Genomic DNA, 14,255 nt, shown 5'->3' with positions numbered 1-14,255 from the left:
GTAAATGGAGCTTCAGTGATTTGTCCAGATCACAAAGCTATTTAAGGTCTGAGACCAGTTTTGAATTTTGGTCTTCCTGCCTCTGAGCCCAGGGCTCTGCACACTGTGCCATGTATGAATTATGGTAGTAGGAGTATACTTTCTCAGGGGCACTCTGATGAAGTGAGGAAGAACTCTGAAGATCTGGTGAAGCTTTATATTATTTTTTATTTTTCATTTTCAGAAAAATGTTTTAAAATGCATGGAATAAAATGCATAGGCTCACAAAGGAAATGAACTATATTGAAATAGTAATTTTTAAAAAAAGTTCAAGGCCCTAATTAAAGATATAAATATATAAGTTATATATAAAGGGATTCTTCCTTATATAAAGATCCAAATTATTATCATTATTATAATATTAGCAAACATACATGCAAATATTTTGTTTCAGGGTTCATTTGATATTAATAATCAGATTTTTGAAGACAGATTTTTCTGTTATAATCTTAATTTCTGCATTGGAGGTACTTTTTTGGATAAAATTATTTGAACCTGGATTTCACTCTACTAAATCAAAAGGTATTATCAGCAAACAATAAGCACATGAATACATTGCATTGTTTGAACTTTTCAGTCAACTGTAGATATCTATAACTTGCTATAAAGTAACATTCAAGAAAGTTAATCTTTTAACTTTTTGTATTTTTATCAAGAAAATCGATATTTGGTTTGGTAGTTACTTATCATTTCTTGGGGTATATAAATACTATTTGATTGTTCTCATTTATTTTGTATCTTCCTTACTTTTATATATCTTAAGATACCCTCATTCATACTAACCCATATATCTAATCTGTTCTCTGTTCTTGTCATTCCTTCCTTCTCAGGGGGCATTTTCTACCCCTCTTCCCTTTTCAGGTTTGTATATAATTGTTTGTATATTATCCCCCCCCCCATTAAAATGTGAATTCCCTGAAGGCAGGCACTGAAATGATGTTTTTCCCTTTCCTTGAATGCCATAACTTCCCATGCTGCCTAACACATAGTAAATACAAGCAAATATTTATTGGCTGACACTTCACTGTTTGGTTGACTGATTGGATCTATTCTGTTATTTAGTCCACTATTTTTAAAACATAATTTCTGATAATGATTCATTTCATACTTCATTCTCTTATTGTAGAAGGGTCTTATTCAATTTAGAAAAAATCAGAAAAAACATCATCCTATTTAGAAACATAATACTATTTAAAAATAAAAATGATGAATATAAATATAAATACATAAGTGTTTTTGGATATCCTTTGTCTCACCTCATTGGAATCAAACAAATATTCTACAGGCAATCAAGCAACTAGCATTTATTAAACACTTAGTATGTTTCAGGCATTATTCTAATTGTTTGGAGATGCAAATAATATTTTTTTAAAAAAAGGACACAGTTTACCTTCCAATGAAGAAATGCAACTTATAAAACAAGCTAAAAAGTAGGGTGGTGAAAGTTAGAAAAGATACCTAGCTAAGGGAGATGGTGACAACATCTATGGATTCTGAAGGAACATGAATGGTCAAGTATTGTTGCCAGACTAGGGAACCCATCAAATGGAGGAGGGTCAATATAACCATATATTGGGACCCATACATATATATAATATAATAATGACAAATTCAATAGTGTTCATTCAAATGTATATTAAAAGGTGAACAAGAAATATTCCTTATTCAGTTGCTCTCTCCTATATTGATGGTTAAGTCAAACTCTTTTAAATTGAAAGAAAAGTATGTCACACACTCCAATCCTGATTTAATGTAGTTAGCAAGATGTTCTAAGCTCTAATACCTCTAGAGCAGTGTTGGCAAACTTACAGCATGCATAACTCAGGGGGCTGCTCACTTCCCACCTCTAAGCATGCCTGAAGTCATTTCTCACATCACCTGCCCCTCTGCCCAGCAGCCTAATGGGAGTTCTTCCTCCCTCCCAGGTCTGGGCTAAGACCAGCAGTGGGTTGGAGGGGGTGCTCACATGTGGTGTGAGACTTTCAGTTTGGGAACTCGGTCTCTAAGGTTTGCCATCACTGCTTTATAGAGTAAAAATGCCTCTTGCACCAAATTACAGAATCAATCAGAGGTGCAAAATAAGTGTGAAAAATCCTAGTTACTAATATTGAAGCAAGCAATCAGAGCAAAAAAAGAAAGAAAGAAAAAAAAACAAAGCTAATTAAACAATTTAATCAATCAAATTGGAAAGGAGTAAAATGCTTTGAGCTACTGGTTGATAAAATTTTTGTGACTGGTTGAAACAATTAGGCATGTCTCTGGGATTACATATATAAGAGGAGAGTCTTGCAGAATCACTCAATCCAGCCTGTGCTGCAGGAGTCACTTAACTCAGTTTTAACTGAAGCTAATATTAGAGTATACACTGATGATAGGAAATAAAAGTATAAATGTGGATATGAAGAGCATTGATTATTACAGAAAAGTAATGAATAGTAGGACGTAACTAGAGAGCTGTGGATAATACATATGACCTCTGATAATAATTATAATGCTATAAAGCTGACACAGCAATTTTCATAAAGCAATTTTGTAAGCAAAGTAATACAACTATCCCCATTTTACACATGAGGAAATTGAGGCCAAAAAAGTTGAAGATGCATGACTTGCCTATTGTCACACCCTGTTTTTTTCTGCTATATTACATTGCTACTCTCAAATGTTAATATAATAATGTTAAGAGTTAAGCAAAAAAAAAAAACCTGTGAGTATAAGTTTCGAATACAAAGAAATAAATATATAACATTTTTGGAGGCCCACAGTGGAGCACAACTAGAAAGGAATTAACAAGTTGGGGTACAAATAATGGTTGAAAAACTTGAAAATTTCTATACTGAAGAAGAAAATACTTAATGAGGACCAGTCAACTATCTTCAAATAGGTCTATCATATGGAAAGGGAAGGACCAGTTAATGAAAATTACAAAAAGATAAAATTTGACTCAGTATAAACATTTCATAATAAGCTGTCTAAATATGAATATTAACTCATAACACAATGACTTTCCTGTCACTGGTGGCTAAACAAGGATTGCATCACCATTGGTGGTGGTGAGTATCATGGACAATATTTTTTTGATAGAGGTTGGTCTGAATGTCCTCTAAAGTTTTTCCAATTATGATAATAAATATTTTAAAATAGCACTTTGTTACTTTCATTTACTCAAATGATTTTTGTTTTTTCCTTATTTATTATATTTTAACTATACCTCCTTTTCACTTCATATGAAAATAATGAAATGTTTCCTGTCATAAGCTTTCCCCTCCAACTAGGTTCACACTAGTGACTGAACTGAGAAAATCTTTATGGCACATTTATATACCACCTTTTTTTTGGTCTTTGAAAAACTCTGAATACATGAGATCTTTTCCAGTACTTTACTATTATATATTGTTGTCCTAAAAATTTTGTGTAGATGATTTGAGATTTTGTCCTGTGCTTAGAATGTATTCCCTTCACATCTTCTCCTATTAAAAATCTTAATCTTCTTTCAAGTTTCTCCTCAAGTACTATCTCCTATACAAAACTTCCCCTAATTCATCTGCTGATAGAACCATCATTTGCCTCAAGTTATTCTGGTTTTATTTAAATATTACATTTAAAATTACAAATTCACTCAGAGCTGAGATTGTGTTTCGTTTCACTCTTGTATCCCTACAGCATAGGGCTTTTCCTCTTCTTGACACTTAAGAAATGTCTGTTAAATTGAATTGAATAAAAAAATAAGTAAACCAAACTTTTAGTTTTAAAAGTTCTCTCATCCTTTTATTTGTATCATGCCTTTGAAAGGAAGCAGTGAGACTGAATCAGCAGCAAGTTCCTACTACTCTAAACTTGTACAAAGTCAACTTTCAATTGCAGTCATGTTACCATGAAGTAAAGAGAAAATATTTTTAAAGACAAGGAAAGGTCAAACAAACTTGAAAGCCACTTCTTTTGTTTTTCATTTATAACTTGTTCTTGTCCCTCATGACCTTTTTGCTCTCTCAGCTGTATACCTCTTCCGTGAGAAGATCTTACTGATTGACAAGCCACACTATTAACATGGAGTGACTGACTCTTTAACATTCAGTCCATTATTAAACATAGTGGGGCAGAGAATTCACTGGTTAAGATCTATAGGAGAGAGCTGTTGTGAGAAATTAGGAATCCAGGTGAAGCAGCTAAGGAAAACCATCTCCTTAGCTCAGGAAGTTCTTTTTCTTTTGGGGGAGTCATCCATCAACCTAGGGAAAACTGTAGGAACATAACCTACCTCTTCTTAATGGGCTTCTACATGGAGAGCTGCTTTGAAGCAGCAGCTGCCCACAGTAAATTTCATTGACCCATGGAGACTTTTCCAAGCTTTTTGACTGCTTTATCTCCTGAGCACAGCTCAGTGTTGGGTCCAAATTATACCACCTGACAAAACTAAGCAGGCTCAACAATATGAGAATTTAAAACTTTCAGCGATGTTAACTTTTCCAAACCATACTACCAAACCATACTACCAATAAGAGATAATGCCATGGTATCTATACATAGATTCTCCATCAGAGAGATATATTCAACAAAAGGTTTCATTTGGCCATCTAGTATTTCATTGTGAACTTATTAATGCATATGCAGTGAAATGTGGAGTCATTCCAAGGCAATATAAAGAGTATATATTTTATTCTCATTAATTACACAATTTATAGTTTGCCAGGACACAGACCTTTAGATATCGTTTAAGAAAAAATGTTGTTAAAGATCTGGAACAAAAAGAAAAAAAAAGGCAGTATCAGAAGTAACTAGTAATATATGGATAAGTTAAAAGAAAAGTTCAATGAATATTCATACATTTATCTCCTATCCTCCTATGTCCTGAAAAATTCTACAATTCATATTTATTTTAATCAGCCAAATTTGAGAAAAATTAATTTTGGTACAAAATAAGTGGTAAAAAAAAAAACTGGGATGACTTTGAAATACAAGGATGATGCTATTAATTCATTCTTAGTGTTCTTAAGATCTTTACAAAAAAAAAAAAAAACTAGCTGTGATGATGGATTTATCTATTGGATATCCATTCCCTCTTGGGCAGCTAGTTGTTGCAGGAAATAGAGTGCTAGGCCTGAAGTTGGGTAAACTTACTTCCTGATTTCAAACTAGCCTCAGACACTTACTAGCTGTATGACCTTGGGCAAGTCTCTTAACTCTGCTTGCCTCAGTTCCTCATCTGTAAAATCAGATGAAGAAGAAACTGGAGAACTATCTAATATCTTTGCCAAGAAAACTCTAAATAGAGTTGGGAAGAGTTAGACGTGACTAAAATGACTAAACAACCACCAACAACAACATCCATACCCTTTCACTAACCTATTCCTCTTTATAATCAAAGGAAGTCATTTATGAGACAAATGACTATGAAGATGAACATTGGCTATTGTTATGTGTGCCCAGCCACAGCATAACTCAATTTTTTTTGCATGCCATTTTTGTGTTTCCAAGTAAATTTTAATTTTTAAACTAATTTAATTTAATGTATTTTATGATATATTCAATAAATTTAGTCTTTTAAAGAATAAAATTCCCTAAGTATACACTCTAATGATATTGTTGCACATATGTGGGTGACTATAGATTAGGGGTACAATCCATGCCTATTACCACAATGAATCTAATTAAACCTTACAGAAAATGAAATCACAAGATTGTTTTTAGTGCCACCATTATTAAAGCACCATCTTATTAAAAGAAGCATGGTGCTATAGAAAAAGCATTGTACTTTAAAAGTCTACTCTGACAATTTCTTGCTATATAATCATAGATGATTCATTTAAACCTCACAACCATCATTTACTTATCTATAAAATAAAAAATAGGCATACTATTTATATCATAATGTGGTTGTGAGAATCAAAAGACTACATTATTTAAGGTGCCCTGCAAGCCTTAAAGCATTGTATGAATATCAACTGTAGAATAACCAACTTTGCTGAATGATCAATGAGTTAACTCATAAATATGACCTAAATGCATTGTAAAGGGTTTATTCATAAATAGCCACTTACTAATTTTAATTCCTCCATCATAAGCAGAATATTAGTATATAAGAGGCATCTGATTGCTCTGAACATCCAGTGATATGGTCACAGATCTGAAACCACACTTGAGATGGCTTAGCAAGTGCAGGCATTGGAATAGGGTGGTAGGAATAGTCCTTCATTACTTTCAAAGGGGCCAGAAATTGTTCAGAAACATATGTGAAAATTTCATGTCTTTAGTAATCTTGGTCATAAAGTCAAGTGGGTTTCTACAAAATTGAAATGGAGTATATATTTAGTAAAAATGGTTCATAATACTACTATTGTATATAGCACACTTAATCACTGAATTTTTATTAATAGAACTCTCAGGAGAGAAAATCACATACCAAATTATGGTTAAATAATTATTAAGTAATTTTCAATCTCAAATTTTAAATTCACTAAGTCAAAAATGTTACTGAAGTATAGTTACTACATATCTATCAGGACAACTTCCTAGGAAAGAAAATAACCGATTTTATATTATTTCCTCTTAGCATAGGTTGAGTATGGATGGATTGTGAACTGAACAAATAGAAAAGGTATCTACACTCATGAAATCATAAATTCATTTGGAGTATGGAAATATTTAATCTGAACTAATTACTATTAATTGCCAGCAACTGGTGGGAAACAACATTATTAATTTGCATTCTGTAATTACCTCCATCTGTTCAGACAAAACAGAAATAAAAATGAGACAAAATAGAGCAAGTCAGCTGGAATCAAAAAAGAAAAGCCTAAGGTGCCAGTCAATCAAAGAATCAATAATCATTTTATAAAAATTTTACTATGTATGATGTTGAGGTAACAAGGGATTGAGTAGGCATGCTCAGCTGATCTCCCATTGTTAAAAGGTTTGGGCAGTCTACTCTTTTTTTTTTTTTTTAATTTCACTTAGGTTTTATAATTCAAGTTAAAAGCAAGGCTGAGGAAGAAACTGGACAGTGTTAGAAAGGAGAATGAACTTTCTCTTGATGCAGAATCGAGAATCAACTTTAAATCGTTCTTGTGGCTTAGCAAAAACACATTTACCATCCTCTGTGATCCTCTGAAAAATAATTTCCTTTATGCTGTAATTCTGGGCCTCAATGAAGGAACCTCCAGTTCAGGCCTCCTGATGACAACTGTGACCACACAACAGTGTGGTCTCAAACCGAAGGCTAGTGCTTAACTTCTTCCATTCTGTGCTATCAGATTTTTCTTCTGCTGGATAGACTGTGCCAAGGAGTTCTCTCTCCTTCCTGTCAAGCTGAAAGAGCTGGTGGGCCAGTTCTATTTCCATAACTCTCCCACGGGCATCTCTTGGACCATTTGAATGGTTTCTTCAGAAAGGAAGTAAATTTCCTTGTGTAAGTCTTCTATGTTTTTAGAAGCATCAATGGTCTTCCAGTTTAAAGAGTCATCCTTCATGAGCTGGTAGAAGCGCTGTAGGGCTTTCTCCTGGAAGGTGTTGTTTTCCTAGCGCTCATTGCCAAAGTCTCCCCGTTTTGCTGCCTCCACTGAGCTCAGCTGAAGGAAGAGGATGACGTCTGGCTTTGGGAGCCCCACATCAGGCTGCTTACACCAGTCCAGTGAAAAATTCTCTTTGGCACTTGTGAAGGCCACACCAGAGAAGGCGTATCTGTCTACCACAAGTGTGACCCCTCAACTGAGCTTTTCTTTGATCAAAGGTACCTGCTCCCAGCGGTTTGCAGAAAAAAGGAGGTGTACTGTGTGGTCCTCCATGTTTTTCTTCTTCTCCAGGTAAGAGCCCAGCAGCTTGCCAATTTCTGTGGATCTCTCTGGGAATCGGAGCAGCTCCGCTGGGTGTCCGGACTGCAGCAGGGCCGCCACGAGCTTGCGGCCCTGGGTAGTCTTCCCAGCACGATCCATGCCCTCCAACACAATGAGGGCACCCCACCGCCCCGCCATGGCTGCACGACTACCCTTTAGGTCAGCTTCCTGCCAAATGCTGGGCAGTCTACTCTTGAAAAGGCATGATGTCATATAATAGAAATGCCAGCAAGATTTGGAGCACATACAGACTTGTTCTAGTCTCTTGATTGCCTCTAGAGCAAGAAAAGGGCTGAATTCAGAGGCAATATTCAGTCAGATTCTGCTCCCTTGGCTCCAGCTTTTTCTGAATTTACTGAAATTTGAAAAGAGGATGAGCTGTTAAGGGCTCTCGGATGGAGGAAGAATATTAGGGCATCTCTCAAACTGAGAAAGGATGAAACTAAAGTATATGGCACAAAGACTATTTTTGTCTCTAGTTACATTTCTTTTTCAGTTTGCAAATGAAACTGATTGCAAAGTGTTATCACTCAGTTTCAATGGGTTTAAGAGACCATGCTGCCAAAAGGGAAGATCACAAAAGGTTTTGTGGCCATCTAGTCCAGGAGTCTGTAAGGTTAAGAATAATCTTCAAGAACCAGTCCATCTGTGACTGAAAAGAAAAACCATTCAGGAGCAATGTCCACTGCTAAGTAGAAAATAAGTTAAGGTTGATCCCACTTTTCCCAAAGATTGTAATAGTATAACAGAGAGTGTGCCCTAAGGTATTGAGGATGGCCATATTTCTAGTCTTGCTATTTCTACATAGTGTGACAGAGGCTGGCACTAAAGAAAAAGTGCCAGGCTGAAGAGTGTGTGGATCTGATCACCTCGATGGGGGAGGAGCCTTAGGAAGCTAGAATCTTGAGGAGCAGAAAGTTCACTCTGAAGAGTAGTTGGTCTCTCAGTTTGGAGAAACTGAAGAGGGAGGGTGAATAAGATTTTCTCCTGAGGGTTACCCACCTTTTTTCTTGCTTGTGACTGGAAATCCTTCCCCCCAACATTTCCCAATTGAAAAAAACACTATTGAAGAGAAACCTGAGAAAAGGTATTTTGAATGTCTGTCAGACTTTACCTCAGCTCCTGTTTCCCTGGGTCTGAACTGTGGCCAAGGAGCCAAACCCAGGGTCAGTCCACCTGACTATCTCTCAGTGGGCTCAGGCTGCCAAAGCCTGAGTTCCCCCCCCCCAAACTCAAGGAGGGAAGGAAAAGGGTTTAGATAGAGACAGAGATACCCTTTTCCCCCATTATCCGTTCCCATTCTTCTCCCTGTCACTTATTCTTTTGTATTACCCAGATTGAGTTAATTGACATTAAAGTAGTTATCTTTTCCCTAAGCTTTGAATCAAGTGTGAGTGAACAGCTTCAAGGAGGAAAGACATCTTCATAAGAAGAAATATTTAAGTCTCTAGTAGTGAAGGGGGGGACAAGAGGGACAAGAGAAAATCTGGGAGAGCAGCCATAGCTAAGGAGGGAAGGCAGAAGGGGGAAAATCTTCAAACCCCATCTCCTTTCTCTGAGTCAAACCTAAACATTAACTGTCTCTCTCCTAGATCCTGTTTCCTTTACCCCACAAACCATTCCTCCAACACAATAGTAAATATCCATTTGTATAGTGAATTAATGTTAATTGGCTCAAGAGAATTAGGGAGTTAATTTCTCAAGGTTAACACTATGGAAACACACTGAACTAGGGGTTAAAATCAATAGCATTGGAGAGATACCTCAAAGTACTCAGAGATATTCCTAAAAACCCTGAAAGGAAATATAACCCTTACTCTGGAAATATGCCTAGTGTGTTAGGCATTAATATTTATGTATATTTGTGTTTAAATTAAAGCATAAATGATATAGTGTCTGAAAATAGAAGGATATCTAATAGTTCCCCCTCATGTGGGCTGGGATAGCTTTTCCAATGGTCTAAAACAACAAAATTAGATTAGTTTTTCCTTTTAAAGGCATTAATACTGTCATTGAGACTTAGTTGGTTCCATAGACTAAGTTTGAGCTATTAACAAGCTTCCTGATCACTTGGATTTAAATATATATGCATAGAAGATAGAGATAGAAATACACTATGTGCCATGTTGAGGTAAGAAGGGATTGGTGAGCAGACATGCTCAGCTGATACAATCCCTCATGGTGGAATGGGCTGCTAATGTGTTTAAGATGCTTTGCAAACCTGAAAGCATATTGAAAAAGCATGATGTTGTGTAATAGAAGTTCTTGGAGAGATTTGGGACATGTACAGATATTTTATAACTTGTTATAGTTAGCTAGCTATAGGATGATAGTTCCATCACTTCTTTGGCTCTAGAGCAAGATAGATGATAGGTAGATGGGTAGATAGATAGATATTATACACATATATGTGAAATATATATATATACATATGTATATATATTTCATAAGGAAGCAGAAAATCCTTCCTCGGGCTTCTGCTTGACAGGTCAGCAGCATGATCAGCTCAAGAAAGCTATGCTTTTCTGAATCAATGCTGCATTCTTTCCCTGCTCTCAATGTCCTTACCCTCCTTTTATTAATTGTTAGATGTGTAAGGTACTGCCCTTTTGTTCTATGAATGCTTGGTTTCTGAAGCAAGTAAAAAGCATTTGTGTAAGGAACACTGGTAAAATCAACTAGAGAAGAAAATGCTTGAGGAGAGAGTTTTAGAGAAAACTTCCCCTCAAATAAATGTATCAAGAGAGTTCTCACTTTATGTAATGTATTCGAATTCAACTTTACATAAAGAATTCTAAAAGAAATCTGCATTCCAAAAGAAATTTTGCTAGCTTTCTGTACAATACTCTGTTCTTTCGCTCTCTGCTCCTCTCCCTCTGCTTGCTGTTCCCTGGCCTCTCATTCCCTATTCCATCAAATAAATAAATTAAACCCTCCAAATGAACTCCAAGAGAGCTCACCAAATCAGGATAAAGGGTTCAAGGGGACTTTGAAACCTCCAAGAGAAAAGCCCTTTGATTTATTCCACTCAAGTGTCCATCCCTCATTATGGCTGTTCACAGATCACAGATTTGCCCATTTTGTGACCCTCTCCTGTTTGTGGTTGAGTCTCTGTCCAGTCCCTGTGTTTGTCCCTGCCTCTGGGTTCTGGCCAGGCCCCCATGGGACTGGCCTCAGCTGCATGTTTCCTCCTCCTGCTCTTGTTTCTCTTTCCCTGACCTCCATATGTCTATGAACCAATGTGGGAGCCTTCTCCATTCAAGTGCAAGGTACTCTAACCTGCTTCCTTCCCCAGGTTCTGGGCAAATTCACATTACTTTCCACAGTGGTCTACCAAACAGTCCACTTATGTAAAGCAAGAACTGTATGTATTAAAAAGTTTACATCATGAGGTAGAAATAAATCACTGAATATAAGGCCCTGGTGTGAAGCAATAATAGCAAATAGAAATAATAGCAAAAAAAGTCAGACTAAAGACCCAGATAATAAGAGAAGCTGCTTAACAGAAGACAGCATGTTCAGAGAGCATGAGCTTAGGGAATTAGCAGGTTTTGCAGATGATTCAAGTTGCTCTTTGACTGGAAGAAAGCTTATTGGAGAAAGCACAATCTTTTCCCTATATGAAGAACTGATTAGACTTATTGCCTTTTAGAAGCATCTGCAACCTGAGAGGGGAAACATTTTGAGATCTTGCCTATTTTGCCCTTTCTTGTCCTCCATTATTTAAGAGAGAACGAAGGAGGAATCTACTTTTCAATGAGCCATGTTAAATAGAGAAGAGGTTTTGCTTTGGAGAAAAAATAATCTCCCTGGTATTTAAAAAGCTGGCTATAGAAAACTTCTTGGCTATGTTAATATCTACAACCTGAAAGGAAGCAATTCTATAGCAACCCAGAGCTTTGTAGTTTTCAAAATTAGGGGAATTGTTTATCACTAATACCTTAATACTGATTATTTCAGTAGCCCATAAATAGCAAAGGCATAATTTTGCTTCTCTGAGTAGAAAAGTTATTTTTTCTGTGACAAAATATGTGAAAAGATTCTTCCCTAAAGAGATCAAGGACATCAAACCCTAATGTCCAACATTCTTTTAGATACATGATTTTCTGCAGTAGTATCTCTGAATGATCTGGATTTATGTGTGAACTGTGATATTTCAAGTATCTCGCTTTTGTTTTATGCTGTTATTATTTTCCTGGTTTTGCCTTCTATTAAGAGTTATATTTATTATTGCTTTTGACTTACTGATTAGTAAATATTTGATGTTTGAGAGTCAACAGTGTCATTGTAACTGTTTTGTGTAAATGAGAAACACACCAATAGGACCCTTGCAAGGATATGAAAGTTGAGTAGCAGTAGTAGTAGTAGAAGTGGGTCCAACAAAATTATAATAACATCTTTATGGGTAAGGATTATATTTTATTCATATATTTAATGTAACACATTTTTCATATTCACATTATTGATCTATTAACAGATAGGAAGTCTATAACTTCTAACACATTATATGTAATCAACAAATAATTTTGAATGAATGGAAGAAAATATTTTGACATTTACACCCTTACTTAAAGACCTAAGAGATTCTCAAGTTGAAAAAGTTTTGCAAGCTTTTTCAATGAGGCTAAATTATTATAGTTTCCTCAGGATTTTCATTGGGTAAATAGTATCAATAGTTCCTTTTCACCTCTCATTTAAAAGGAAATCTTTGATTAGGAAAGGAGAAGAGAGAAATAAATTACAAAAAATACTGTAAAAATTACAAAATAGTAGTTGTGGACTTTTGGAGATGGGAAGGGAACAGTAATTTAAAGGAAATGCCAGTAGGCAATTTATGAATAAAAATTAATTGTTAACTGAATATATTCAACCAATAAGAGGATTATTGACTTTGAATATAAGTTCAACTAACAAGAAGAAAAACTTAAATCAAAAAAGGTAATCTAAGATATGTAGTTGCTATACCTATGATTTCAATATGTATCAAATTTCCAGTGTGGACATTTCTTTTGCTAATGAATAACAGCAATTTATGTTTATGAAATTACTTATATAATAATGCAACTATTCTGCAACAGCCTTTTCCTGTACTGTTGGTACCTTCTTCCCTTGATTTTTTCCAGATCTGAAAGCACCAAAATGAGTCAGAAGTGCCAAGTATAACAGGTCTACCTCTCTTGTAAAGGGAAGCTATCAAAATCATTCTTAGTCAAGTTCTCTAGGATAACTTTCAAAAAGAATCACAATTTTGCTGGGAGAGCTTTCTGGCATCTTTTTTCCTGGCATTTTCTCTTTACTGATTTATATTCCTGAGGTACCTGTACCATCTAGATAAAAAAAAAAAAAACTGATCCATGAGCAGCCTTCGGTGAGAGGACTTAGAACCAATCTATGGAAAGACCAACAAGCATCAGTAACATGTTGGAACACCTAGTATAGTGTCTAGCACAAAGTACTTAAAATATTTATGGATTAACTGATTGAGAGTGCAGGGACCAAAAAGGACCAGCCTCATGAAATATTTGAACATTCAGCTATGGCACTAGACCGACATATGTCAGCATGTCCTATACGATTTTAAGTTCATTCTGTCTTTGACTACCAGTATGTTATTGTCATTGATATTATATGTTGTTGCATATAGAAGTACAAGCTCTGCTATTAATGGCTGAAGTCTGAAGCCTAACCTAGTAATCCTGTTGCTTAATTATATTTGTGTTAAGTTGATCTCATTGTTATTGCATGTCTTATTCAATGTTTATTGCTTAGATATACAAGATTATCATTAAAATCCTGGGACTCTAGGTTTCCTTGCACATCCATCATTGCTTTGCATAATTTACCTTTAACTAGAATTTAAACTCAGTGCAGATAAAAAATGAAGTATATGGAAGGGAACATAGACATAGGCCAAGGATTTTTTATTTCAAAGAATCAACCCTGAATCTGAAGATAAAGATATTTTAAGAGCATTGACGGCACTGTAAAAGACTTGTGGCAATGTGAAGTGATCACTAACATGTGTGAGGAGGCAGACAAGGCCTAGTCTGTTTTCTGCAAATTGCCAGAAATCATTCCACAATTCCTAGTGAAGAGTTAGGAAGAATATTTGAAAAATTATCACTAAACCTCTCTCTGAAGACAAAGATTTGTTTAGACAGTTTGAATCTATAATGGGCCATGGTTTACATATAGTTGTACCAAAATGCTTAATATTTTTAAATTAAAAGATTAATATGTTTTTTAAGTCAAGGCAAGTTGAGCTTTCCTCAATTCATGTTAAGCAAAAATGTTTCTCAGGGCATTTCTGAGGACTTCTGAAAAAAATTGAATTTCTAGTAATCATCTGATTGAAGTATAGTATTTTTAAATTCAATTTTATTAGATTTT

The 14,255-nt window shown here is 35.4% G+C and overlaps 1 protein-coding gene and 1 pseudogene across 1 annotated transcript in view; both read right to left on the bottom strand.

Moving 5' to 3' along the window:
- SLC25A21 (solute carrier family 25 member 21) overlaps nucleotides 1–14,255 on the bottom strand; it is a 989,784-nt gene that overhangs the window by 665,531 nt on the left and 309,998 nt on the right. The gene's annotated exons all lie outside the window — the stretch shown is intronic.
- Nucleotides 6,943–9,700, bottom strand: LOC100024735 (thymidylate kinase-like; annotated as a pseudogene).

The sequence above is a fragment of the Monodelphis domestica genome, chromosome 1 (genome assembly GCF_027887165.1).
Source record: "Monodelphis domestica isolate mMonDom1 chromosome 1, mMonDom1.pri, whole genome shotgun sequence".
Classification (NCBI taxonomy): Eukaryota; Metazoa; Chordata; class Mammalia; order Didelphimorphia; family Didelphidae; genus Monodelphis; species Monodelphis domestica.
The sequence above is the reverse complement of the archived record's forward strand: the minus strand, read 5'-3'. Positions and strand labels throughout refer to the sequence as shown.